The following is a 23,689-nucleotide window of genomic DNA, read 5'->3' on the forward strand; positions in this document are numbered from 1 at the left end:
TGAACATTCGCATGATTAGGAAGTGAAATTAGCCCCCAATACTGAAACTCGTTCAGTTATTAATCCATTTACGGAGCCTTTACTCGGCACCTGGCACTGTACCAGGCAGTAGGGATATAAGCTGTGTCACCGTTACAATCTGAGGGAGACAGATAGGAAACAAATCATTTTACAGATAGTTCTGTTTGTGTCTCTGCTAAAGATGCAGAGCATATAATGAGAGTTAGAGGGGGATTAGAGGGGGCCCAGCTGAGCTCTGAAGGATGATTGAGTTGGATCGATCATTCCAAGTAAAGGGAATGGTGAATTTGAAGCTCTGAGGTGCGACAGAGCTGGGCCCATTGGAACGGAAGGGAGTAAGGATAGAGCAGCCAGAGATGAGGCCAAAGAAGCAGAGAAGAGTCAGTCACGCATGCTTCTGTTGGCATGTTAAGAATTTTGGATATTATCCTTTGAACGATAAGAACCTTCTGAAAGGTTTTAAGCACCGGTGTAGCTGGGGGGCTGGGGGCTGGAGAAGAGACTGGAGGGTATATTTGGGAGGGGTATGCAGAGAATATACAAGACTAGTGTTCAGAACAGAGTTTGAACCTGGCGATGAAGACAGAGAAATAACCAGCCCGGAGCAATCCAGTCTAACCCAGGGCCTGGCTGAGATGCCTGCGGGAAAGACTGGGAAAGAGACAGAACTCTCGCGAGATGGGGTCGAATCAGCAAAGAAAGCTGAGGGGGAAGAGCCAGGGAGCTGGGGGACCATCAGGAAGTTACGCTGGGTCACCTTCACTATAAAGCAGGATCACTTCCCTGTAGAATAACCAAAGGCCCAATTAAAGCAAACCTACTCTCAAAGATAAACTCAAATCTCCACCCCTGGCAAAGACCAGAACAGCCTGTTTTTAAAAGAGGCGGCCCCAGGGTCCTCACCATCCACTCACTTCATAGCCACCAAAACTCTTAAGCTACAGTATCCTACTATTCACCAAAAAGTTAAATATTAGCTGTAACCCCACTCCCTAGAAATAACCATTCTGTCATATTCTCTTGCAGACTCTTCATACTTAAATTACTCAGATCTAAATTCCTTGCAGTAAGGGATCAGCCCAATTCATCTGTTTATCCCCAGTAACTTCGTACATTTTCTGGCGCCTAGAGGGTATCTAGCAATGTTAGCAGAATTGAAATTCATTTCCAAAATCCTTCCAGTACTGGGCAGGATTTCGTTGGACTTTCTGGTAGTAGGACACTTCAAAAAACAAGCCATCCTTCCTCTGTACTATGTCAGAAAGAGTTTTCTTAAAACACCTTTCTAGTTTTGGGAAGTTTTTTGTTTGTTTTGGAAGTTGTGGGGTGTTTTGTTCTCTTTTCTCTTTTCCAAAACCTAAGGAAAGAGAATCTTCTTGCCAAGTAAACTCTCTGCCTCAGCCCGGGCCCCGCCAGAAATGACATTAGAACACACACACACACACACACACACACACACACACACACACACACACACAGTGGAATACCAGTCAAGAATGACTGTATTTAAAAGGAAACGAAATTGAGTTATTTGTAGTAAGGTGGATGGACCTAGAGTCTGTCATACAGAGTGAAGTAAGTCAGAAAGAGAAAGACAAATACCGTATGCTAACACATATATATGGAATTTAAGGAAAAAAAAATGTCATGAAGAACCTAGGGGTAAGACGGGAATAAAGACACAGACCCACTAGAGAATGGACTTGAGGATACGGGGAGGGGTAAGGGTAAGCTGTGACAAGTGAGAGAGTGGCATGGACATATATACACTACCAAACATAAAATAGATAGCTAGTGGGAAGCAGCCGCATAGCACAGGGAGATCAGCTCGGTGCTTTGTGACCGCCTGGAGGGGTGGGATAGGGAGGGTGGGAGGGAGACGCAAGAGGGAAGAGATATGGGAACATGGGTATATGTATAACTGATTCACTGTTATAAAGCAGAAACTAACACACCATTGTAAAGCAATTATACTCCAATAAAGATGTTAAAAAAAAAATGACTGCGTTTAATACCTGTCTCCACGGAGCTCAAATTCACTTTTACAGCTTGTTTGGGGGCAAGAAGGAGGATCCCAGCGCTGGTTACTTCCACTAAGTGCTTTCCTATTACTTCAGGCCCCGAACTAACAGGCTCCACGCAGCCTCCCTCCCAGTGCCCCAGGATCCAGTAAACAGACAAAGACCACACTGACTCCAGCCCAGCGTCTCCCCAGTGTAGGCAGGCATCTCTGCCAGTGGGTCAGGCTAACTTTGGAGAAGTCAGAGGACAGCCTTTTCAAGGGAGGCTGCATCTCTCCTTTCTGAAGATCATTGGCGGAAAACAAACGGTTCTTTTAGCGGCTGTTTCAGGAGCTTGCTCCATCTACTTCACGGCACTTTTCAAACTCCTGAAAGAAAGAAGTCAGTGGGCCTGATTACAATTCCAAAAAGCTGCGTTTAACCCAGCAGTCTGGATGCACCCTGCACTGCCTGCCAACCATTTGCACGTGTGTATGATGTATAGTGGGAGGCCAGGCGGTACACCTGCTCGCAGGGGTGATGGGACTTTCTCTTGGATTCCTTTGACCCATTTTTCCTTTCTGCTGACAAGTTACTAGAAGCTAACTGATATATTCTTGAAAGAAAAATGAAAAACAAAAGGTCGCCTGGGCTTCCCTGGTGGCGCAGTGGTTGAGAGTCCGCCTGCCGATGCAGGGGACACGGGTTCGTGCCCCGGTCTGGGAAGATCCCACATGCCGCAGAGCGGCTGGGCCCGTGAGCCATGGCCGCTGAGCCTGCGTGTCCGGAGCCTGTGCTCCGCAACGGGAGAGGCCAAAACAGTGAGAGGCCCGCGCGTACCGGAAAAAAAAAAAAAAAAAAAAAAAGGTCGCCTGATAGGATTACTACCCCATGATAAAAGGTCTATGTTTGTTTAGAAGATTGCTCAAGATTCCAAGTCTAAAAATCTCATTTAATCCCACAGAGACTCTCTCTTGGCCAGGGCTGATCCTGTCTCTACTCCATCCCTGAGCTGGAAAGCATCTCCCCACATCTCCCAAGAGGAAACAGAGGTCCTCAGTGCTCCCTGGGAAGTATGCTACGCATATTTGTGAGTGAACTTTGAGTGCATCAGCCCAAGTTACCAATGCACTGGTCTGGCTCCTGCGTAACCCATACACAGACACCCTCCAACACCCAGTGAAAGACTTTTAACCTTGGGCTTCACTCTCAAAAGGCATATCCTTGAAAAAAAATGCCCGTGACATTGATTGTTCTAAGTTGCTAAAACTCATGTGATTTTAAGTTTGTTTCATTTTTCATAATTTATAAATAAACTAAGTCTGATAAACATATCTGAACATGTAAAAGTTAATATTTTCTGAATCAAAATAAAGTACCAATTATAATGCTTATAATACTTTAAAGATGTCCAGTCAGTTCTTGCTAGCCAGCTGGTTACACAGCCAGCCTTACGTTTCACTGGAGCCCTCAGCCTAGGAAATGTGTTTACTGAACCCATAAACTTTCCATGAAATGCAAAACGTACACAATAGGAGCAAGTCTTTTCTCTCAAGTTTCCCTTTATGGCCCTGAGTTCCACTGTTTCAATTCCCTTGTGCCATTAAACGTGTTCTTGGACTTTGTTGCAGGTTCTCTGGTTGGACTCTTCCTGAATTCCTTGTACTTCCTCCCAGCCCTGTTCACTCTGTTGGGTCATTTCCCCTCCCCCCTCAACGTCACAGTCTTCCTCACTCTCTGTTCTATCACTGCTGCTGCTTATTATTATTGAAAGTATTGGGGTTTGGGGTTTGCATGTGACAGTTCTAAGTGGGTCGGAAAGGAGGAAAAACAGATCAACTTCTGCTCGTGGGCAAAGATAATTTAAACCACATCTGAAGCTCAGGGTGGTTGGCGTGGAGCCATCTGATGTATGGACAAGATCCTTCACAAGGGAAGTGAGTTTTGAACTTAAATGACTCAGAGAATGGACTTCCGCCAGGATATTAGAACTAGCAGCTTTCTCCTCGTAAGTAGAGCTATGAAATCCATTTAGGCATACCAGTGTGTAGTGAGAATGAATCACATTAACTGTTATGTACATCCTCTAAAAGTTATAATTTGGTGATGATATGTGATTTGTGGGTTTCAGTTTCAAAGCTGGGGTATTAAATGAGCTGAAACCTCAGATTTCTCCTTGGTCCGATACATCTCAAAAGAAAGGAAAAGAAAGTCTTAGGATGACCTATAACAATTATAGTAAATATTCATCAAATACATACTATACATCACAAACTTACATATATATGAAATAAACATATGTGCGTGTCAGTACCTATAGACTTACTTGATTCTTTTAACAGCTTCATTCTATTGCATTTTTAAAAAGAAATTTACAAACTTGGGTGATAGAATGGGGAAATCGTGTCATGCAGAAAAAAAACCCTGCTTTTTAAACTCTGTATCTTGCACATTATATAAATACTTAGTGAATTAACAGATATGTAAATTAATAAATCTTTATTGTCTTAAGTTAGAGTAATAATACCTTGACCTCGTGGCTACTGTTTGCTTTTTCACCCTCACTTTCTCATTAAGCTTTAAATAAGCCACAGGCTTTAAAATCCCCACTCCAGGCTTTTAAATTGATACAGTTTTCAATAGGACTATATATAACCTTTCTATAAGAGGTTAGGTTTGTATCTTTACACTGTAAAGAGCAAGTTTCCATAAAAAAATTTTTTAAATCACTTTGAAATGTTCTCTTCTAGATTTTAAAACTACCATCAACATCTGTAGTGGTTCCCCAAAGTTACAGGATTAATGAGATCTTTCTGCCCACAACTTTTCCCTGCTATTGTGTCAAGAGTTTTGAAAATATTTCTATTTTACCATTTTTTAAAGGAAAAGAAAGAAAGAAAAGAAACATAATTGTTGTCTACTCTTTATGCCTCTGGAATAATCTGCATTCTTCCTCACCTCCACCTTCCATCCCCTTCTCCCAACGAGGGATGGGGAACTCTGTTTGCATATTTTCTTCTTATTCCATGTCATTGTAATGAGAGTCTCAGCAAGCATACTTTCCCTTGTGGAATTCACTAATAAAAACAGACAGCCAGTTTTAAACAAGCAGCCCCGAGAATAGGAGACAAGCAGAAGCTGGGTGCAGGGAGCTGCTTTGCTTTTTACTTCTAGCCTCACAGATTGCCTTTTTCATCATATGCTCTTAGCCCGCAGGGCCGTAAGAGAATTTATAAAGCAATTTTGGATCCTTTGAAATAAAGGGACCCAATTTGTCACAAGCTTTTGACAATTTCTCTGTTCAAGTATTGATACAATTTCCTACAGCAAGAGGATATTATCAATTTGTGCAGAGTCCTACCTGGACCTGAAATTCAACTGAGAAAGGGACCCTCCCCTGATGACTCTCATTAACCAGCAGTGCTCCCGTTGCTACCTGCTTGCGCAGAAACCCGAAGGCACTCCAGGTTTACCTACTGCAGGAGGACGTGGTTGAGAAATCCATCTTCTTTTCACTGTGATGAGGTCATGAGAAACAAGCCATCCCGAGGAAGTGCTAGAGGTACTTCTGTGTCTCCCCAGTATCATCCCAGGGGCAAGCTGAACGGGGGGGGGGGTGATTGACAGGCAGTGGTGGAGACCTGCTGTTAGCGCATCCGTCTACCAGCTCCTGTGAAAACGAGCCCAGGAACAAGCAATAAGTCTAAGAGTCACCCAAGTGCTTCACAGCCTCACGGCCCACCACCCTCGGCCCCTTCCCTGCCTGCTAGCCCCGAAGAAAGTTACATTTTGTCCCTATTTCATTTCCAATCCAACACGATTCCATTAAAAAAAAACTTACTAGTGGGGCAACACCCCTCCCGCCCCCCCCCCCAAAAAAATATCCAGAGGATGATGCCACGCTACCCTGACTCCCGGCCCTGGAGGTGTGGCCTTTATCCACCCACCTCGCCACTGTGATGCCTCCCCAGATGAACGCCTCCTCTATCCCGCCTCCTGCCTCAGTCAGTAGCATCCCTATTTCCCAAGCTGCTGGGAGCCGCCTTTGACCTCTCCTGACCTTCACTCCCACAACCATCTGGTCTCCAGTCTTCACCTTGTTACCTCCTAGACAGTTTCCAATCCTCTCTTCCTGTCCACCACCACACCCAGCAGTGCTGCCCGAAGAGTTGCAGCCAACTCCCAGTAATGCTCTCACGCTTCAGGACCCGGCAGAAATGGCATCTGTCTGAGCATCATCTAGCAGCCGTCTGGGTGGAACCAGCTCTATGCTTCCCAAGCATGAGACCTCTTGTTCCCTCACCCTTGCCCCCTCCCCAATGGGACAGTGGACCTTGGTTGGGGAGGGCCGGTCGGAGGTGTCCTGGTAAGTGGCCAGGGACTTGGAACATCCCAGGCACTACGGGCCCTCGCTCCACAGGGGGATATCTGTTTCCTCAGCGGAGCTGTGTTCAACTCTCGCTGCGTACACACCTTTTGCAAAGCCCAGTTCAGTGATGTGGCAACTAAATGCTTTGCCCTCGGGGGCAAGAATCTCCTCTTTTTTTTTCCTTCTGTCACGTTAGATTCCTCTGTTAATATGTCTAACATAACTGGGTTCTGAAAATCTCCTTTCTCCTCTCCTCCGTCATCCGGGAGCTGGTGACTGATAACCGCCTCACTGTCTCAGGCTGCTCGGCTTCTTCCCCTGCGGTTGGAGATAAAGAAGGCTGTCAGAACTCTTCAGGGATGCCAACTCTTGCCCTCACCCTCTGCCTGCCAGAAGATGGTACATGGTCCACAGAGGCTCCCCTTCCCGAAAAATTCAATCCACTTCCTTTTTCGGCCAGATCGCCCTCCATCATCCCAGATGTGGTCACACTGAAAATGTCCACCAAGCTCTGACTGGCAGACATTTTCAAGGAAAGTGGATAGAGACATAATGGGAGGAGAAGCGTCCCCTTCTTACACTAGCCTGGCGACCCCAGGAAATGACTTACCCCTCCGCGTCGCCGTCACCTCCTGTGTAAAATGAGGATAATAATAGGTTTTACCTGACGGAATCATAGGGGGATCAAACGAGTCTGTATTTGTAAAGCACACAGTAAGCTCTATCTAAGTGTTTTACAAGCTAAAAACAGCTGCGGGATTTCTCTTATCCTGACGCTTTCTTTTACTTCAGTATATTTTCAAACAGGAAAAATACACAATAAGTGGCACAGTGTGGGCGCTGCCCAGCGTTGGGGGTCTTGACTGCTCTTTGACGCACCGATGTCTGAATTCATGTTAATACAGCCCTGGCCACTCTGTGGAACAACACAGATGAGTTTAGCACAAAACCAGCACTGCATGAAGAAACCCAACCACGCACTAACCTGACAGGAGAAAAGTCACAGATTGATGATATACTAACGTTTTTTGAGCACTTGCTCTGCGCCAAGCAATAGCATCAGGGCTTTAGCTAATTTACTTCACTTGTATCTTATAACCACCTAATGAGGTAGGTAACACTATTAGCCCATTTCACAGATGAGCCATAACTTGGGGTTTAAAAAGGAGAAGCAGCCTGCCATGGTCACAGAGCTAGTGGTCAGCTGACCCAGAGTAGATGGGCCTCACCACCAATCATATGGGGGAAGACAGGACTCTTTGTTTTATTAATGAACTCCTTTCTATTTTGAAAATATAGTGCATGCTTTCTAAGTTAATTGTCATCATAACAACATGGACGCTCATCGAATATTGCCTGTTGATGATTATGATGACCTCGCGCTCAGCCACACTGGGAAGCTGGCCACGGCCTTCCTTGTTCCTTCCTCACCTCTCCCCTAGGCCCAGGACAGAAATCACACAACAAAAATCTGCCAGCTGTTGCTAAGAGCTTAAGCTGTGAGCTGAACTTTCTTGGGAGATATTTGTGCTTTAATTGTAAAACGGATGACGCCTTCAAGAAGCAAAGGAGTGATGCCACACGATGGATCTCAGACACCTGTACAAGCAATCTGACCGAGGAGGCCTCCCCGGAGCCCTTCAGTCACCCCAACGGATTGACCCTGATGGTACACATTTGTATGAGAAAACACTGTAACTGTCACGAACTCCCTTCCTGGTGAGACCTTGACCTGTTTGTTGTGGTTGTTGCTTTTGTTGGTTTGTTTTACTGCAAAGTATACTTGGTTGTAAACTGTATCTGTTTCCTCAGTTGGTGCGAATTCTGACTTGAGCCAGTTCAGGCTAGCTTCATGACACAAGAACCAGGAGAGCAGATAAACCCGGGGAACTGCTACATGGAGAGAAGCACATCAGGGTCGCCCAGATGCAAAGGTGACATGAAAGGTTACCCTTGTAAGGAATATAATACGAGCTCAATGCCTGAGTTAACATAAAATGTGGGGACAGGTACAGAAATCTAATTGTCTTTCCTTTTCCATCATTGGTCTCAACTTAAGTTCATCAGCCCCCATTTCCAGTTTGTAGTTGTACTCGTTTGCTAAGGCTGCCCTAAAAAATGTCCACAAACTGGGTGGCTTTAAACAACAGAAACTTATTGTCTCGTAGTCCTGGAGGCCAGAAGTCTGAAATCAGAGCATCTGCAGGACCATGGTCTCTGCGAAGGCTCGAGGGGAGAATCTGTTCCATGCCTCTCTCGTAGCTTCTGGTGGTTGCCTGTAATCCTCGGACTTCCTGGGCTTGTAGGAACATCACTCCCATCTCTGCCTCTGTCGTCAACGTGGAATCTCCCATTGGGTCTCTCTCTTCTTTTTCTTCTTGTTTTTAATGATTTGGTTTTTTTTGTTTGTTTTTCGGTTTTCTTTTCTTTTTTTTTTTTTTTGGCCGCACAACACAGCTTGTGGGACCTTAGTTCCCGGATCAGGGATTGAACCTGGACCCTTGGCTATGAGAGCACAGAGTGCTAACAACTGCACCACCAGGGAATTCCCTCTTCTCCTCTTCTTTTTTTTTTTTTTTTTTTTAATTTATTTCTTTATGCGTTGGGTCTTTGTTGCTGCGCACGGGCTTTCTCTAGTTGCAACGAGCGGGGACTACTCTTTGTTGCAGTGCACGGGCTTCTCGTTGTGGTGGCTTCTCTTATTGCAGAGCACAGGCTCTAGGTGTGTGGACTTCAGTAGTTGTGGCACGCGGGTTCAGAAGTTGTGGCTCACGGGCTCTAGAGCACAGGCTCAGTAGTTGTGGCGCACGGGCTTAGTTGCTTCGCGGCATGTGGGCTCTTCCTGGACCGGGGCTCAAACCCGTGTCCTCTGCATTGGCAGGCGGATTCTTAACCACTGTGCCACCAGGGAAGCCCTCTTCTCCTCTTCTTAAAGGGACACCAGGGCTTCCCTGGTGGTGCAGTGGTTAAGAGTCCGCCTGCCAAGGCAGGGGACGCGGGTTCATGCCCCGGTCCGGGAAGATCCCACGTACCGCAGAGTGGCTGGGCCCGTGAGCCATGGCCGCTGACCCTGCGCATCTGGAGCCTGTGCTCCGCGACGGGAGAGGCCACAGCAGTGAAAGGCCCGCATACCGCAAAAAAAAAAAAAAAAAAGGGACACCAGTCATATTGGATTAGGGCCTACCCTGATGACTTCATCTCAGCCTGATTACCTCTGCAAAGACCATCTTTCCAATAAGGTCACATTTACAGGTACCAGGCCTTCAACATATCTTTTGAAGAGACATGATTCAATCCAGAACAGTTGTGGAAAAAGAAATCTCACCCCCAAAGAATTTCAGTCCCTTCCGGCTTAAAAATCTAATCTCTTTCTGATATTTAGTTTTCCTCAGTTCCTGATCTCTTTTCTTCTTCTCTCTAGACGTAAGTAAGTTCCAGGAGGAAGCTGGGTGTGGGTCAGGCCAGTGCTCTCGAGAAGCAGGGCCAAGCCGGCCTGGGTGAGGGATACGCTTGGCAGACTTGCCCCAGTCCTCTCCGAGTCTGTCTTGCCTGGACCTGGGCATCGACCTTGGTCTTTGTAGCAAACACTGCCATCACCCGTCCCACCATGGACTTCCATCAATAGGACTCCACAGACTGTGTCCTCCTTCTCTCAACTGGGAGGCCTCCCCCCGTCTGCCGGGCTATTTTCAGCCCAGCTCTGTGCTTTGCTTTGAGGAATAGACAGGTTTTGGAAGTCCCCTTCCACCGCACTTGGGGCCCTTGGGCACACAGGACTTGAGAGCTGTCCTCTGGCTATCAGTCTAGCTTTTTATTTTTCTTTTTCAGTTCACTGCTCCACTAGATGGGGGCTTCCCAAAGTTTCTGCGGGCTAAACCGGAGGGACACGCTTGGGGATCCCCAAGCTTTTCTCTGGTTTATTTTTTGCCCATCCCCAGGGACAAGGCCCAAGGGTCAGAGGGCAGAACCCCACACAGCATTTCTCATCCTGCCTTTATCCCAGCTCCACACCAGCTCAGCCCCAGCCCAGGAAAGGTGTTTCTCTGCTCTGTGTGTGCAGATGGCCCTTAAGATATCAGACATGCTTCTCTAGTCTACAGTTTTCCTTGGAAATGCCCCAAACCAACAGTCTCTTTTTTTTTTTTTTAATTTCTTGGCCACACCCTGCAGCGTGTGGGATCTTACTTCCCTGACCAGGGATTGAACCCATGCCCCCTGCAGTGGAAGCGTGGAGTCTTAACCACTGGACCGCCAGGGAGGTCCCCCCCACACCTTTTTTTTTTTTTTTTTTTTTTTTTTTAAACCAACAGTCTCATTCTTGACGTTTTGCTTCTGGAGATAAAGGAACAGCTTATATTAGACTAACCCTTCTGATGCAAACAGCTAGCAGGAAATCCAGATGAGCACACACTCACGTGCTTGGGAGTCATCAAAGAGCTGCCCGAACACTGAAGTCTTAGACCAAAATCCCTGAGAAAAGGGAATTTTGGAGAGAGGAGCACAATGTCTGGATTCCTTTTCCCCTTGAGGCATTTTCCACTCACTAAGCTGCCAGGACAGCCAGAGAGAAGGTATCTGTTGTGATAAGGATCCCATAAAGGTCTGCTATCCAGAATATATATAAACGTTGATGAATCAATTAATTAAAAAAAAAAGTAAAAGTCGGACTTCCCTGGTGGCGCAGTAGTTAAAAATCTGCCTGCCAATGTAGGGAACAGGGGTTCGATTCCTGGTCTGGGAAGATCCCACGTGCCGCGGAGCAACTAAGCCCGTGCGCCACAACTACTGAGTCTGCGCTCTAGAGCCCACAAGCCACAACTACTGAGCCTGCGCTCTAGAGCCCGTGCTACGCAACAAGAGAAGCCACCGCAATGAGAAGCCCGCGCCCCACAACGAAAAGTAGCCCCTGCTGGCTGCAACTAGAGAAAGCCCACGGGCAGCAACGAAGACCCAACACAGCCAAAAATAAATAAATGAAAAAATAAATTTATATTAAAAATTCATTGCAATTAAAAAATACGCAAAAGATTGGACGTTTACTACACAATAGAAGATATTTAAATAGCTAATAAGCACTCGAAAAGATGCTCCACCTCACGCATAAGGCCACAAAGAGACCCCATTACGTACCCTCCAAATGGCTAAAATTAAAAAGACGATAATATCGGGCTTCCCTGGTGGCGCAGTGGTTGAGAGTCCGCCTGCCGATGCAGGGGACACGGGTTTGTGCCCCAGTCCGGGAAGATCCCACCTGCTGCGGAGCGGCTGGGCCCGTGAGCCACGGCCTCTGAGCCTGCGCGTCTGGAGCCTGTGCTCCGCAACGGGAGAGGCCACAACAGTGAGAGGCCCACGCGTACCGGAAAAAACAAAAAACAAAAAAAACGATAATATCAAGTGTCAGCAAGGACATGCGTGAGTCTCATAAATTGCCGGTGGGAGTGTAAATTCATACAAACACTTTGGAAAAACTTTTTGACAATAACCACAAAAACAATAGCTGCAATGACCCAGCAATTTTTCCCCAGTCTATACACCTAACAGAAACGCACTTAGCGTGTGCACAGTGTGGGTGTCAGAATGTAGCATCATTACTTGTATGAAATAGACCAAATGAGAAACGGTTCAAATGTCCCTCAACAGTAGAACGGATAAATCAAGTGTGGTATATTTATATTATGGAATACTGTACAGCATAGTAAATTAATCGACTCATGTACGAATCTTACAAAGGTGATGTTGAGAGAAAGAAGGCAGACATAAATTAATAGGTACTAGGTGGTTCCAATTATATAAAGTTCAAAAATAGGTGAAACTAATTTACCGTGTAGGAGTCAGGAGAGTGGTTACCTTGGTGACTGTGAAGGGCAGAGAGAAGGGAGGAGTTCTGGGAATGTTCTATTTCTTGAACTGGACTGTGGTTCCACAGGTGTGTTTATTTGAGTAAACCCACAAAACTGTAACTTATGTCCAGTGCATTTTCTGTATTTATGAAACTGTAATAAAAATATTGTTTAAACAAACATTTCTCACATAGACTCTTAAGATTGAAATTTAGAGCTATCGCTCCTAGTACATCTCGTCTTTGTGTAAAACAGGATATAAGCATCATTAAGACTGAAATTGTGGGGCTTCCCTCGTAGCGCAGTGGTTAAGAATCCACCTGCCAATGCAGGAGACACGGGTTTGAGCCCTAGTCCGGGAAGATCCCACATGCCACGGAGCAACTAAGCCCGTGCATCACAGCGACTGAGCCTGCGCTCTAGAGCCCGTGAGCCACAACTACTGAGCCCGTGTGCCACAACCACTGAAGTTTGTGTGCCTAGAGCCCACGCACCGCAACTAAGAGTAGCCCCTGCTCACCGCAACTAGAGGAAGCCGTGCACAGCAACAAAGACCCAAAGCAGCCAAAAATAAATAAATAAATAATAATTTTAAAAAAGATGAACATTGCTTTTTAGGTCTAATAATTAGACCGGGTAATACTTGCCTTCAGGCAAGTCCTGCTCAGGTTGATCACCTTCAAGTTGAAAGTCTTGAAGTGGGATTCATAAATCAACCCACCTTCTTGAGCTCACCTCCAGACTTTACTTGTTTTAATTAGGTATGAATGTTCTTTAATTCCTCCTAGAGTCAATCAACAAAGGAATTATTCTTCCGTGAAAAACAGACTTGCCCTCGCAGTGTTTTTTTGTTTTTGTTTTTCAGTTTGGAGAATACAAAGACAGCACTTTTTTTTTTTTTTTGCGGTACGCGGGCCTCTCACTGCTGTGGCCTCTCCCGTTGCGGAGCACAGGCTCCGGACGCGCAGGCTCAGCGGCCACGGCTCACGGGCCCAGCCGCTCCGCGGCACGTGGGATCTTCCCGGACCAGGGCACGAACCCGTGTCCGCTGCATCGGCAGGCAGACTCTCACCCACTGGGCCACCAGGGAAGCCCCCGACAGCACATTTTTATTCAGGGTCTTGCTCGAGGCCGAGGATCATCACTTCTCCTCCAGACACCCAGATCTTTCTTGTCTCATAAACTTACTTTCCTTTGTACCACTCACTCCTTTGCCACTTAGAACCCTCCTGGCATTGTCAGTTGCCTTTTAATACTGTATCCCATCTTGGCCACAGGGACTGTAGCAGCCTGAAAGGCAGAGCGCACCTCACACCACTTTTTTTTTTATATATAAATTTATCTTTTTATTTTTGGCTGCAGTGGGCCTCCATTGCCGTGAACGGGCTTTCTCTAGTTGCGGCAATCAGGGGCTACTCTTCGTTGCGGTGCGCGGGCTTCTCATTGTAGTGGCTTCTCTTGTTGTGGAGCACGGGCTCTAGGCGCGTGGGCTCAGTAGTTGTGGCGCACGGGCTTAGTTGCTCTGCGGCAGGTGGGATCTTCCCAGACCAGGGCTTGAACCCATGTCCCCTGCATTGGCAGGCGGATTCTTAACCACTGCGCCACCAGGGAAGTCCACGTCACACTACTTTTTAAATGCCACCGGCCTTGGTGGTATCTTGTGCAGTCACTGCCTAGAATTATTAGCTGTCAGATGGATAACAAGCCATTTTTCCTCCCTGATCTCTGGAGGGGTGAGGAAGGAAGCACAGGAACATCCTTAGGTTAGCTGAATATTTTTAATATAAGAACTTGTCACACTGCATGGAAGTGACCTAAGTGCCCATCAACAGATGAATGGATAAAGAAGATATGGTTCATATATATACACACACACAATAAAATATTACTCAGCTATAAAAAAGAATGAAATAATGCCATTTGCAACAACACGGATGGACCTAGAGATGATCACACTAAGTGAAGTAAATCAGACAAAGACAAATACCATATGATATCACTTATATGTGGAATCTAACTAAAAAATGATATAAATGAACTTATTTACATAACAGAAACAGACTCACAGATTTTGAAAACAAACTTATGGATATCAAAGGGGAAATGAGGGGGAGGGATAAATTCGGAGCTTGGGATTAACATACACATACTATATCTAAAATAGAGAACCAGGGCTTCCCTGGTGGCACAGCGGTTGACAGTCCGCCTGCCGATGCAGGGGACACGGGTTCGCGCCCCGGTCCGGGAAGATCCCATATGCTGCGGAGCAGCTGGGCCCGTGAGCCATGGCTGCTGAGCCTGTGTGTCCGGAGCCTGTGCTCCGCAACGGGAGAGGCCACAACAGTGAGAGGCCCGTGTACCGCAAAAAAAAAAAAAAGAATAGAACCAACAAGGACCTACTGTATAGCACAAGGAGCTCTACTTAATATTCTGCAATAACCTATATGAGAAAAGAATCTAAGAAAGAATGAATAGATGTATATGTATAACTGAATCACTTTGCTGGACACCTGAAACTAACAGAATATAGTAAATCAACTATACTTCAATTAAATAAACAAATAAATAAATAGGGACTTCCCTGGCAGTCCAGTGGTTAAGACTCCATGCTTCCACTGCAGGGGGCACAGGTTCAATCCCTGGTCGGGGAACTAAGATCCTACACGCCATGCCGAGCGGAGCACGGCCAAGATAAATAAATAAAAGTTAAAACAAACAAAGAAAAGAACTTGTCATACTCAAGTGACTCCAGGTTTCATGACACAAACCTGATGCCCCGACTCCCTGACAAGGAAAAGTGGCAGAGCGGGGTGACACTGCTGTGGGGCGACACTGCTGCAGGGCAGCAGTCCCAAAGCAGGTGCGGCGCTGGGAGGAGGATACCAGGCACCAGCGGCACCGGCAGAGATGGGCTGAGCACAGACACTCAGAGTTCCTCCCTGATGAGCAAAGCTCCCAGACCAAGTCCTGGTTCTACTCCAGAATATCATTACGAATGACAGATGACAGTTACTGGTTGTTCCAATGTGCCAGGCATCTGCAGAAGCATTTCACATATGCTATCTAATCTTCAGAGCAACTCACAGAGGTACAAACGTCATTCTTCCTATTTTGCAGAAGAGACAACTAAAGCTAAGGGAGGGAAAGTAGCTTGTCCACGTTTTCATGGCAGTAGAAATAATAAAGCCAGCATTCAAATCCAAGTCTCCTGACCTCCGAAGCAGGGTCTAAGGAAAACAGGTACATAAAGAACTGATAGGTAGTTAAAGGAGTCGAAGAGGTAGTAAGACGTGCACACAAATATCTATCTTACCAGACAGACTGTGGTAAGTGCCAGGGGAAGAGAACGAGCAAAGGGTAATGATCGTTTCTGGCTGCAGGAGATTCCACCAGTAGTTAAGGTGAGTGGGTAAATTTCACCTCCACGTTGCAATATTATGAAAGTCAGATTGAAGCTTCTTCCGTAATGACATGGTAGAGCTAGGCTGAGAGCAGACACTTTCAGAATTCCTCCTTGGAGAGGAAAGATCTTGGATCTAGATATCAATGGGATAAAATCTAAAAGTCGGAGCTGGCTCTAGGAAGCCCCCGCATGGACACGCCTCGGCCTGACCCCTCCAGGCACCATAGGCAAGATCTGGAAAAGACCACCAGGGCCCCTGGTAGGCACAGCGCTGTTGGTGCTCTGAAAATACCCCACGGACCACGGTGTTTTCATGAGTGTTTATCACAATGTAGACAGTGTCCAACGTGTAACGATCCATCGCACCACTTACCTGTTTGAAAGAAAAGCAACATGGGAAAAACGACTTTGATAAATGAGTATGGGGTGTGTTATCATCTATAGAAAATAGTCATTTTATTTCTAAACAAAAAATGGTTTCAATGTTATTACCATATGTTTACTGTCACACACCCTTGGTTGAAGCTGCTACAGGTTGTCCTAATAAACTTTGATATTTACATTCAGGCATTTACATTTATATTTAGGCACAGTGGCTTACTTAATTTGGCATATACCCCAGCATGGCTTTTGTTTGGGGCTCTAAATTCTAGAGCAAGGGCTATAGACTTAGGGCCAGTTTAAAGTACCAAGAATCTGGTAATGGGGGAAACACGAGGAAGACTCTTATTCAAGCAACGTTGTCAATTTGTGCAGAGAAATCTTTCCTGGGAATCTTCTTAACTTCCAATCCTTTTATTGAATTCTTTCATTGTTTGAAAGTCTGACCCATGAGTTTCCAACATACAAACTGAAACCTTCTTCTATGGAAACATCTTCACAAAAATAGGGTGATGTTGAGAGCCAGAAGCCACCGAATCTTCCATCTGCTCAAACAGCCCCACTCATTTAGCTACGCCTTCATCCATCAGCTGCTCCAGGCACAGTGTAAGTCCTTGGGAATGTAACGACGTGGCTCCTGCCTTAGAGGAAGTTCCAGTCCAGAGTATGATGGGTGTGAGGCTAATCCTGTTCCAGACCATTCTGGGGGCCGGGGGAGAGGGGCAGCTAAACCCAATATTTAGCATCCTATTATCCTCCAGGAGGAAAGCAAACAAGCCCAGCCTGGGGGTTCGGAGTCATTCCTTCTCCATCAGGCTGGTGGCTTTCAGACAGCTAAGCCTCTGCTTGATGCCCAAGTGGCATGTCTCTATCTGAAGGTGTGTCTGAGTTGCCACTAAAAAGGACTTTGTAAAACATCCCCTTAGGGCTTCCCTGGTGGTGCAGTGGTTGGGAATCCGCCTGCCAATGCAAAGGACACAGGTTCGAGCCCTGGTCCGGGAAGATCCCACATGCCGCAGAGCAACTAAGCCCGTGCGCCACAACTACTGAGCCTGCGTGCCACAACTACTGGAGCCCGTGCACCTAGAGCCCGTGCTCCGCAACAAGAGAAGCCACCGCAGTGAGAAGCCTGAGCACCACAACGAAAGAGTGGCCCCCGCTCACTGCAACTAGAGAAAGCCCGTGCACAGCAACGAAGACCCAACGCAGCCAAAAATAAACAAATTAAGTAAAAAAAAAAAAGCCCTTACATCAGAGCCTCAATCAATGGGGAAACTGGAAATTATGTCACATTTCCAAGCTTGATTCTGCAATACAATCTCCACCAGAAAACATTCTTTGTGTTTTCTTTATGTAGCTTTGTTTTCTGATTACTCCAAAACACACACACTATTTAAAGGACAGGGACAAACGTGGCTGTTGATTCAGTGGTCATGAAAAGACAGGGACAAGAAAATTAGATATTTGGAGTAGAGGATATTCCAGATAAGAAGAGGACAAGCAAACCGTCTGCACTTAGCTTCTCTGCTCCCATCCTTGCTAAGGAAATGCAGACGCATTTGGATATGGTACCATAAACGCTCGTCAGAATAAGTACATGCAAGCTGTCCTCACTTGCCTAAGTCAATCATTAACTAGAGCAGCTGTTTGTATCACTTACACCGAGGCAATACAGCAGAAACTCACTGAGATCATGAGCTCTGGAGTCAAATGGAGCTGATCGCAATCCTGCTTCCGTTGCTTCTTAGCTGTTTGGCTTTGGGTTAATTACTTCCTCTTCCTCTGGCCTCAGTTTCCTCACGGGTAAAGTGGGGCTATTCCTACTTCGTGAGGTTGTCGTGAAGAGTCGTGTGGGTGGTGTTTGGCACGTTCCCTGCCTGTGACATGTACACATTTTTAAAAAAATATTAACATCATTAGTGTTTAAATATCAAATTTTCCAAAAGGAGAACTGGTGGTGTATGTAATTCATGATGTAGATATGGAAGTTTGAGAATTCCCAAGGGTTCTGAAGGAGGTGATTCTTCAACGCACAAAGAAACTGGCCTGCTGCAGCTTTTGAAAGCTGCCCTGCACAGGGCTGAGCGCCGGGGCTCCCGAGTTCCTCTGTGGAGTGTGAAGCGTTCACAGTCATCCAGTGCAACTGGGCCTGAATGCTAACCTGTCTCCTGCATGTGTGTTTTTATACTTTCTCCAGTAGCCCAGTTTTAGTCCCTTTGGGAAAAGCTTCCTCAATGATGTGAAATTAGTTCTCTACCGTGTAGTAAGAATGCACCAGAAAAGACCAGTCAGGATTTCCATTTCACAGGAAATTTTCTGAAAGGCCTGAAATCAGAAACAGGAAGTCTGTGTAATGGTGGGCGCCATGAGCACCGTGGGCCCATGTGCTGCCCGCCCAGTGTCTCGAGGCCCAGGGAGGCTGAATGCTGCACTCTTCCTTCCCCACAGACACAGCAGTTTGTCTTCTGAAGTAATTCCTGGTTCACATTTCTGCCGACCTTCCGGGGAAAATGCTACAGGAGACTTCCCGTCCCTCTCACGGTCACGTGTGTGGTTTGCCCACCCTTAAACTCGCCCTGCAAGTTCTTGGGGGTGTTAGTTTATGCAGACAATAAAGTAAAAACAATTCTTCGAGTTGCTTTAATTTAGTCATCATGATAGATGAGTGTCTTGGTGATGGGGAAGTCCAGAAGGATCTTTTTAAACTGAGAAGGAGAAACGGCAGGCAACGCCCCTCTCAGACGTGGGGTTACGGGAGGGGACCTTCCAACACTCACTCACGGCCCCTTCACACAAAACAAGGGCAGGGTCCTTCGACGGCTTCACGGGGTGGGGATGGGGGGAGAAGAGTTGGCATCATTTTTATGGTGACTCACCTGTAAACCTTAATTAAAAACCTGTTCATAATGCAACATGGTCAATCAACTCTACTTGAATAAAATAGTTTAAAAAAATCTGTCCGTGGGAATTCCCTAGCGGTCCAGTGGTTAGGGCACCACGCTTCAACTGCAGGGGGCACAGTTTAGATCCCTGGTTGGGGAACAAAGGTCCTGCATGCCACGCGGCTCGGCCAAAAAATTTTTTTTAATTTAAATTTTAAACAACTTTAAAAATAAATTAAAAATCTGTTCAAATTGTGTGAAATGAACAATAGTTGACGAAAGCAACCTCATGACAGAGTTCTTTCCTGAATATAAAATCAGTCATGAAGATAAATCCAAACACCTATTTTTCCCCTTAAATCCAAGACGTAGGTGGAAGCTCATAAATCCAGATACCCTCTTAGTTTAAAACATTTAAGTCATATCGACAGACCAAGGAGAATTTTTGAAATCCAATGACCCTTTCATGAACTTTGTCATTAAAAACCTTCCAATATAATTAGGGGAAAATTAGTTTGAAATATTCTTTTTAAAGGGAGGTCCTTCATCTATCATCCTCTGAAGATATACTGCCATTCTCTGAAAGTTATTTACCAAAATAGAAAATGAATCAGTATACACTTATTATCTGGTATACAGTAGGTGTTATAAAATGAGCATAAGCTTCTCTGTCACTAGAGATTCAAAAAACTTTAAAAATTCCACCTGTCTTACTTCTTCCCAGGGAACATTATTACGGACGACAGGAAAGGCACATATGACGACACAACTATGAGTTTTATTTGTTTATGCGTGTGGACAAGAGTGATGGATGATTGTGTAGGGTCTGTCTTTCAAACATTTAGGTTTGAAATTTAAGCAATTAGATATAGCTCAAAGAAAAAAAAAAGACTAGTCTTTTTTTTGGTCATTATGTTTGCAAAATATTTTCCACACTAGCCTTTCAGGAGGGGGAGCCTAGAATTGAAAATGGTGTCAACGGACTATTTTGGGTAAAATGTACTGATTTTAGTAGAGGGAAAACCATATGAGGTCAAACTGTTCATGTCCACATCCTCAACACACAGCCCTGTCCTGGAATATTCTGGACACCCTGAAGTGTTCCACAAATGAATGCACGACTTAAAGATGATGAACTCAATCACTACATAACAGAAGAAAGAAGAACATGATTTAGTAGAAGAAGGAAGACAAGAAGAAATAATTAGAATTCGAGTCTGAAGGCATAATTTACTTGACATGTTTCTTCTGTGCTTATCCTATTGCTTCCTTCTCTCTGCCTTCAATCTCCTGATGGCCAATGTTTGTGTCGTATGTGGGAGGGCGGCGTGGACAGGAAAGTGTAAAAGTACTGGCCAGGGCTTCCCTGGTGGCGCAGCGGTTGAGAGTCCGCCTGCAGATGCAGGGGACATGGGTTCGTGCCCTCGTCCGGGAGGATCCCGCATGCTGCAGAGCGGCTGGGCCCGGCCACTGAGCTTGCGCGTCCGGAGCCTGTGCTCCACAACGGGAGAGGCCACAACAGTGAGAGGCCCGCGTACTGCAAAAAAAAAAAAAAAAAAAAAAAAAAAGCACTGGCCACCGCTGCAGGTACCTGCTTAGTGTGTTGATAGTAATAAAAAAGGTGCTTAAAGATCATTAAGCCCAAACCCTCACTTCACAGATAAGGAAAGTAAGAAATCAAATGACTTGATTAAGGTCACTGACACAGCCAGCCGAGCGCAAGGAGTATTGTATCATTATTTATTGCTCTGGGGAGGAGGGGCTATGATGATGAATAAAGCTTCTCATAGACCTGCCTGATATTAGCCCCTAATATCGAGTTTGTTTGGTTTGACCAATTGATTGATTGTTTGTACATTGATTTTGACAAGAATGCCCGGAAAATAATGTTCTTAAAATCTTACTTTGCTGGCTTCCCTGGTGGTGCAGTGGTTAAGAATCCGCCTGCCAATTCAGGGGACATGGGTTCGAGCCCTGGTCTGGGAAGATCCCACATGCGGCGGAGCAACTAAGCCCATATGCCACAACTACTGAGCCTGTGCTCTAGAGCCCGCGAGACACAACTACTGAGCCCACATGCCACAACTGCTGAAGCCTGCATGCCTAGAGCCCGTGCTCCACAAGAGAAGCCACTGCAATGAGAAGCCCGTGTACCACAACGAAGAGTAGCCCCCGCTCGCTGCAACTAGAGAAAGCAGTTTTGCTCACAATTGTACCCCTTGCACCCTTCATTTGCTTTGCACATGGGAGGTGTATGATAGATATATGTTTATAAATTAACCTATTAGAAGGGAATATGAAATAGCATGAACATTTGGATAATGCCTCTGTATAAGTAAATACCAAATACTTGCGATTATAAAATTGATTAATCCTTTATTAGAAAAATAATTCACATGTTTAAGAAGGTGTCAACTACAAGTCTGGGAGGAAATGGAAGGCAAGAAATCCAGAGGCTTGAAGAGAAAATCAGACCTTTCTTCCTCAGATCCATCTCTGTTTCTGATTCCCTAAATTTTCCATTACTCTAAACCACAAGCTTCTGCAAGGCTCAGTGTGTTTTAATTAAACCCCAACGATGAACGCAGACTTTCCGAACTCCGTCCTGGTTTGCGCCCTTCTGCTTCCAAGCAGGCTTTAAAGACGAAAGCGAGGAGGCCTGGTACTCAACAAGGCCTTAGGAGTTTGCGTTACCCTCGCGCGGAAGGGAACGGTGCAGGGAATTACCCTGAGGGCCTGTAGGGGCACTTAACGATCATTCCCTCGCCTCCTGGGATGGGCATTTTGTTCTTTATTTGCCTGGTTTGTGTTCACAGAGTTAAAGCTCTGTCTGTGTGACTCAGGCCGTGAAAATGCTTGACTTGGCAACCCACGTGGCTATTCCCCACACGGGCCTCAGCCGAGGGCCCGGAGAAGCAAGGAGGCTGGCCCCGCAGCCCTCGCTGGTGGCGTCTGTAATGTCCCTGCGGCCCCTGCCAACAGCCACGGTGGAGGGAGGCTGCGAGGGGAAGCTGTGTCCTGAGTTAAACTCTCCTCCAAGAGGTGGCCTCACAAAACCGCATGGGATCCATGGGGAGACTTTCTTTCTTTCTTTCTCTCTCTTCTTCCTCCCTTCCTTTCTTTTCATTCTTTTTCTTTCGTTTCTCCTTTTCTTGATCCTTCCCTCCCTCTCTCCTCTCCCCCGCCCTTCTTCTTTCCTTCTTTCTCTGTAGGTCTCTCCCTCTCTCTTTTTTTTTTTTAATTTTTTTTTTTGGCCTCACTGTGTGGCTTGCGGGATCTTAGTTCCCCAACCAGGGATCAAACCTGGGCCCTCAGCCATGGAAGCGTGGAGTCCTAACCACTGGACCACCAGGGAATTCCCTCTCTGTGGGTCTCTTGTGAAAATGAAAAGAACAAAAATCTCAAAGAACTATTCAACTAGCAGACATTTCTATGTGTCCCCTGGCCTTTCCCAGGTCCGTCCCTCTCTCCAACTCAGCCCTTTGCTTTCCATGTAAGAGATACAGGTAGCTCTTATGCAAAAGTATGAAGAAACCAAGACAAAATCAACAACTACCCGTTACAGGATTGTTGCAATTATACTTTAATCTGACAAACATGGCCTGAAGGTTACCCGCATGGTCTCTGCAGATTACGTGGGTGTCACCCACAGGGCCAGTTAGTATCCTTGGCTACTGTGTAACACTCAAAGAGGTTGGTGAGATAATCTTGGTTCAGGACACTGAACCACATTATACTTGAAACATATACTATGAAATGACTTTTGGACTCAGCACAATTATAACATTCGCTGAGTCTGCCAAGTTTACCACGTAGATAAGGAAAAAATACATAGTTTAAATATTAAACAATTCAATTGGAGGGGCAATCCCCTCCTAAAGGTGCACCAGGAAACTAATTTGCAGCCTGCACACATTCATTTCACAGAGAAGAGTGGGTTTCAGCTAACAGGTCTCCAAGGCCTTCATCCCAGGAATGGCATGGTCCCCATGCACACCTCTGGGAACTGGATGGCTGGACTGCAGCCACAGGGCCATAAAGATACAATAATTCAGGAAGTGAGTTGGTACCTTCATTTTGAAATTCTCAGGCCAGCATTAGCTGGTGAGTTTTAAAGGAGAATTCATGATTTGGAAACAGCTCCAGACTTGCTGCCTTTTCAGTGTGCAAAGTCATTCTTTTCCTGAGTGTTCATCATCTCAAATCACCCTCAGCATCTCAGCTCTGCTATCTGGGAATAGGTGCACCTTGTGGTCGGTGAATGCCAAGTGCTCAATCCAGGAAATGGCTATTGGAATGATTTACACGCATGTCCTGAGCCCCACTGGGCACTAAAGAGATGGCTGCTTTGCTAATAAATCTTGCATTCGTCAACATTAATTAAGGTGATCTGAGTCTGCAGTCAAGCGTACACTTTTCAATGAGCAGCCAACTTTCCTTCTATTAAATTTTTAGGAGAATATATTAGCAAATTCTGGGAAATAGCATCGGCAAGAAGCTGAGCTGGAGTAGGTTTAGGAACTCAGCCGTGTTAAGCTGCCTTCTCTGAACACACCCAGGCCGTGCGTGCACAGCAAGTCAGATGGTGTCACTGCTTCCAGCGCCCCCATGGTGGTCTCGATCCAGCCACAACCACCAGAAGGAGGACAGAGGACAGGCTCGGAGTCTGTGCTCAGGGGAGGATGTAAAAGGAAGAAGAAACCTGGACCATGAGCTTTTGGAGACCGTAACCCAGTTGAGGGGGAAAGACGGCACCCATGAAAGTGGAAGTAACACTGCTGAACAGCAGGTGA

General features: G+C 46.0%; 1 protein-coding gene across 8 annotated transcripts in view; it reads right to left on the bottom strand.

The window, feature by feature from the left end:
- Positions 1-1,996: 1,996 nt before the first annotated feature.
- SCAF8 (SR-related CTD associated factor 8) overlaps positions 1,997-23,689 on the bottom strand; it is a 197,746-nt gene continuing 176,053 nt past the window's right edge. For 4 of the 8 annotated variants that reach the window (XM_033404428.2, XM_033404423.2, XM_033404398.2 and 1 more), the window contains 3 exons: positions 6,495-7,306; positions 5,495-5,691; positions 1,998-2,410 (listed from right to left, as the gene is read on the bottom strand). The gene's annotated coding sequence lies outside the window, so the exon portion shown is untranslated. Of the gene's footprint in view, positions 2,411-5,494; positions 5,692-6,494; positions 7,307-8,781; positions 15,767-23,689 lie in introns of those variants that run through there. The other 4 variants (XM_004263691.4, XM_033404405.2, XM_049695173.1 and 1 more) reach the window with 4 other exon arrangements.

Source organism: Orcinus orca, chromosome 12 (genome assembly GCF_937001465.1).
Source record: "Orcinus orca chromosome 12, mOrcOrc1.1, whole genome shotgun sequence".
Lineage (NCBI taxonomy): Eukaryota > Metazoa > Chordata > Mammalia > Artiodactyla > Delphinidae > Orcinus > Orcinus orca.